This window comes from Cinclus cinclus, chromosome 8, assembly GCF_963662255.1.
Source record: "Cinclus cinclus chromosome 8, bCinCin1.1, whole genome shotgun sequence".
Taxonomy (NCBI): Eukaryota; Metazoa; Chordata; class Aves; order Passeriformes; family Cinclidae; genus Cinclus; species Cinclus cinclus.
Genome location: NC_085053.1, coordinates 6,323,226 through 6,329,225, shown reverse-complemented (window position 1 = coordinate 6,329,225; position 6,000 = coordinate 6,323,226).

The following is a 6,000-nucleotide window of genomic DNA, read 5'->3' as shown; positions in this document are numbered from 1 at the left end:
TTCTGTCTCCCGTCCCCTGAGTGAGCTGCTTTTGCATGGAATCACATGCTCTGATGATGCAGACCATCAGTCCTGACACAGGCTAAACATAACTCAAACGCCAGAGTGTTTGCATCTCCTGTCAGAGTTCAATATCTAATAAGTGGAAACTCTTCATTTTCATTGTGCCCAATTCCATCTTAATACTAAATGAAAAAAAAAAAAAAAAAAAAAACAAACCAGGCAAAACCCCAAAACAAATCCTAAAAACAATTCCAAAAATCAGCAACAACAACAACAAAAAATCACTGATGGTTTTATGCAATTTCCATTTCCATTTGTTTGTCCTGCCCTCATGGACACATTTCTTCAGAACTCTCTGAGGCATCTTCCTCTGAACAGGGTCTTTAATAAAACCCTCATAAAAACTGCTGCAGAGTAAACAAGTGTGTTGCAAACACATATGAACAACCCAAAGCTACTACTCTATAAGTAAGAACTGGTCTAATTAAATAGAAGATATGTTGTGTTGGCATAAGCAGCTTCAGAAATTAAGTGAATCAAATCAGAAATTTACAGATTTGTGGGTTCAAACCAAAAAAACACATTCCATTGTTAGCCAGATAGCTTGCTTTATGTGAATGTCAAAATTTGTTTGCAAACTTTGGCTTCAGCAGAATCTGTAAACTCAGGTATGCACAGCAAAAAGAATATTGTGAGTTTAAGAAACACTCTTGGCTTCTTGAATGGCAGTGGAAAAGACCCATTATGGGAGTAATAATACTGAAAATGAAAGATGTGTGCGTGTGTAAGACACAGAGAAACACTCACAGGAATGGTAAATTGGCAGGAAATAGGGTAATTTTTCACTGTGTAACAGATTACTTTCAGCATATATATTTATCAACTAGAATATTCACAAATATCTTTAATTGCCTGTTTGGTATCTTGTTATAATTGTAACCCATGGAACCCTGTTCAAACAGGACTTCAGCCTTCCTGACTCATCTGCCTACAACATAACAAGTTCTTTGCCCCTCCCCAGCTATCAAACTGTTGCCCACATCCAGATTTTGGTAATTTCATCTGTCCACAGTGAGCTAGCAATGATTTTGATATTTTAAACACAGTTGCATCCATGTTGGTGTGGAATTCAGCAGCCATCTGGTCCTTGGAAAAGGAAGATGTTAGCAGTGCAGAGGTAAATCAAGAAAAATATAAATAAATATTTTAAAATCATTTCTTTAAATAGACTTCTTTTTTTGGTTTATATTTCTCTCTTAGAATGGTGAATCAGAATGCTTGGTTTTAGAACAAACAGTTGTAAACAAACTGCAACTTGTATTAATATTCAAATGGGAAGATTTTATCAAGATGAAGATGAAGAGTTTATCAAGATGAAGAAAAAACTTGCTGACAGTTTCAAACCTGCAAGCAATTTGCCAGAAACACAAGTAAAACAAATAAAACCCTCCCCCTCTAAGCTCCTGATCTGTCAGGAGACCTCCTGATCAGCCTTTAAACACGACCATGGCATAAAGGATAATATTTTCCTCTGGTAAAGCAATCCATTTGGGAATCATCGGAGCAGCCATGGTGAAGATGCAGTGATTGATGAGGATTTGTACTTGGAGTGTGCTAATGAACAGCAATCCACTAGTGCAAAGATGCAATTTCTCAGTCATTACCTGTACATTAACATTTGATTTCATATCTTGTCCACATTGAGTGCAAACTAATTCAGAGTTGGTGAAAATCTCCTTTGGCGATTCTTCACTAGGAAAAATAGCCTAAATCTTAAAAGAATATAAAAAAGCAAAGAATTCACTGCCCCAGAGCTGTTCTGCTGAAGACTCTGGTAGTGAGCTCCTTTCTTGGTAGGACAGTGTGACTTGTGTCTGCCTTCTGCATGATGCCTGAACCTTATTTCTGTGCCTGGACCTCTTTTAACCTCTGCAATGCCAATTTCTTTAGAGTGTCTGTAAAACAAAAGTGACAGAGGTAAAAAAAAGTGCTGTCTAAAGCCAGCAGATATTGAAACTCTGAAGACACATAGTTACTCTAACACTCCTTATTCCTAGGAAATAATCCTAGCAGCAAGGGAAGTGAGTAACAGATGGGATTACAAACACTAAAATTCATCTGCTGACAATGAAGATCTTGCAGTTTATAGCACAGGATAAAAATAGCATTAATATCCCCAAGAATCCTGAATAATTTTTCTTTCTGGTGCCATCATACAACTACAGAATCCCAGAGCAGTTTGAGTAGGAAGGGACCTTAAAATCCACCCAGTGCCACCCTCTGCTATGGGCAGGGACACCTTCCAGTATTCCAGGTTGTTCCAAGCCCCATCCAGCCTGGCCTTGGATATTTCCAGGGATCCAGGCACAGCTTCTTTGTGCCTGGGCCTCCCCATCCTCATAGGAACAATTTCCTCCCAAATGTCCATCTAAACCAATGCTTCTAAATTAGAGAATTCACCATTCTTTCCTCTTGGAGCTATGTGAACATTTCAGCCATTTATCAAATTGTATTCCAACAGCTCATCTCTAGAGTTTTTTTTTTTTTCCTCAGTGTCAGGGTTGTGATCTTTACTAATTCAATAACATAAATTTACCAGTACAAATGTTTTTTTATTGCAAGTCGTTATCACAAATATGAACAAGGTTAGATAGCTTGGGAATGAGCAGCTGAAATGCTTTATGTCTTCAAATAATGAAATTGTAGGTGTCAAAACACAAGTTTTGAAGAGATGAGTGCTGAGAGAAGCAGCACTACTATTATATATATATTATACTAGCAGCACTATGTTATATATACACTATTATATAACTAAAAAAGGAAAAGAACTATAAAAGGAAGGTTTTGTCTGGTTTAATCTAATTTTAAAATCCCAGTTCATCCAAGAACAACTAAAATTTGGTCTGTTATGGAATGATTAACATTCTGAAGAATAATTTCTTTTTAAAGTACAAATTTGTGAAAACACTACCAATGGGATATTTTAATTTTCAGAGAAATGTACTGTTTTGGGTCTGCTTTACTTATTTCCTGATGCCCACCTGGATTCTCAGTGAACGCTTTTCAAAATCAACCCTCATTTCCTGGTGTCAATTAATAATTAAACCCCTAGAGAAGTGCTATCTTGAATTATTTATATTTCCCCAAAAAATCAAGAAAAAATCCTGTTGTGTTTTTCAGCTTTTTTTTTATGAATCTTTTTATACTATTTTCCCTTTTCTAAGGCTAATTTTGTTGTGATGCAAAGCCTGCCTTTTAGGCATTAATTTTTATTAGTGAATGTCTGTAGTCTTCTGGATCTGCAAACCCAAAATGCAAATTTAAAGAGCTTGATTAAGCATATTCTTTCCAAACACACCATCATTAATTGCTGATCAGAGGTTTTATAAATGGAATTAAATGAGGTATTTAGCTGTCTATATTTAGAGAAAACATCTCTCAGCTTTGAATTATTTTGGGGTCAGTAATTAAATACATTCCTGAAACAACATTATGTGAAAAAATCTGTAATAGAGGGTTAAAATCATAATTATTGCTATCATATGACAACAGTTTTTCAAATGGGTCATTGCAGCCATGGAAAAAAGTTCTTTATTTTAAGAAAAAGATATGTGGGAAAAAGAGGGTGTCATCTCAAAACTTGTGTTTTGCACCTAAAATTTCATTATTTAAAGACACAAAGTGTTTCAGTCACACATTCCCAAGCTATCTAACCTTGTTCATATTTGTAATAATAATAATTTATAATGATTTGTAATTTGTAAAAATGAGTTGCAATAAAAATCGCTTGTATTGGTAAATTACTGGTATTGAATTAGTAAAGATCACAACCCTGACACCAAGGAAGCAAAGGATATTAATGTGATGAGGAAATACGGATTTATGAAAGGCAGGGGGGATTGTCTTCAAACAGAGGGTTGGTACAGATGGGCTATTAGGAAGGAGCCCTTCCCTGTGAGTGATGCCTTTGAGAGGCTACCTGGAACAGGCAGACAATGTTAAAGGAATAAAGTAGGTATTTATGGAAAGGCCTTTAAAGGATACACTTTGGGCAGCGCAAGAGACCCAAGATGGATCCAAGATGGTCTCTGGTTACGAGTTTTTACACTTTTATAAGTTTTGGTCCATTTACATATTGGGGTTAATTGTGCAATTAAAGCTTCATGTTATGAAGTCCCATCCTGCTGGTTTGCTCCCTTCAATTAGCCATTGTTTATGCTTTTTGGGCCTGAGGTCGTAATGGCTGTCCTTGATTCTCAAGCTGGAAAAGGATTGTTTTGTCTAACTACCCTGAAGGAACTTACTAGCACTGAATATAAAGCTCAGAGTCCCACACCAAGGCAGCACAGAACGTGAGAAATATGAATGCTAAAATTTAAGATGTCATTTCCCCCCTTTAGAGGCTTGACCTTGTCAAGTCTCTATTCTAAATATCAACTAATAATAAGTATTTCATAACAGAGAGGTATCTATCAACAGTAAACAATAATCAGCATTTAACAACCATAAATATCTAATAATAGATAAATATCTAACAACAGTAAATAACCAACAACAATAATAATAATAATAATATTAAACAATTATAAATAGTAATAAATATCTAACAGCAGTAATGCCTTGCACAGTTGGGCATCATGCAAAGAAGAATAATAATTATTATGAAAGTTCTTCAAGCACAGAAGACGAAATATTTAAAACATGCTTTTGTCTACATCAATCTCTGCTTTTACAGTTGTTTTAGGAGCAGAAGTCTTTTTAACTCTGGAGTAGTGAATCTAGGGACTTTTGCCAGCAGCTTTGACTGTGGTGAGGGTAGTCAGCAGCACTTGGAATGTCTACTTGGCTTGTAGAGGGTCACTGTCCCACCAGTTAACAAAGACCCAGTCTCCAGGCTGGAAGGGATGTGCAGGTGTCTCCAGTCCTATGGGTCTGGATAGCATGATGTAAGTCTGGAGCTTCTGCAAAGTGGAACCTAAAGCCATTAGGTACCTCTGCAAATCAGGTTTCCCCTTCGTGTGAACTTCACCTGGAATATGTGGGATGTGATATGGTCTGCCCTACAGTATTTCATAGGGACTGATGTTATCCCTCTGCCTTGGTTGGATGTGGATTAGAAGTAAAGTAAAAAAGTAAAAGATACATAAGACTACAGGCAAGGCCTGAACTTATATCATGGATGTTTCCTGACAAATCTTAGTAATTTGTGTTTTGACAGTCTCATTCATGCATTCAATTTTACTACTTGCTTGGGGTCTATAAGGTGTATGCAGATCTTAAGTAATTCTCAAAATCTGACTAACTTCTTTAACTACTGTTGCAACAAATTGTGGTCCCCTATGGGATGAAATCCCCAAAGGAATCCCAAACACCAGAATTATATGACTGAGCAAAACTTTCACTACTTCCTTGGCTGTGTTTGTGTGACAGGGGTAAGCTTAGTCATATTTTGGGGCAAACCATGACACATCAACATATTTTTGAGGAATTACTGTGAGAATGCTTTTTTTCTGTAATTCCTCTTGCTGCTTTATTAGCAAAGCGATCTCCCGGTTCTTGAGTGGTTTTTCCTTTTTGGTGACCTCTACAATGCATGATAGCTACTTCTGCAGGTTTTTTAATGCTCTCTGAGAGGGCAAGTATTTGTTCAGTGTGTTTGGTTTGATTACCTTAAGTGTTAAAAAATCCTTTCTCCTTCCAGATGGCTCCATTGGCATGGACAACACTAAATGCATATTTAGAGTCAGTCCATATATTTACTTTCTTTCCTTTGCTTAGGTCTAGAGCTCTTGTCAGTGCCATCAGTTCATCTTTCTGTGATGACAATCTGCTAACAGGGCCTTTGCCTCAATCACCTTGTCCTGAGTGTTCACTGCATCACCTGTCATCTTTTTGCCATTTTTTATGAAGCTGCTCTCACCTGTAGAAAGCTCCTAATCTGGATTTTCCAGGGGCACGTCTTTCCAGGGTCTGGTTGGCTGGAATAGACCTCTTCAG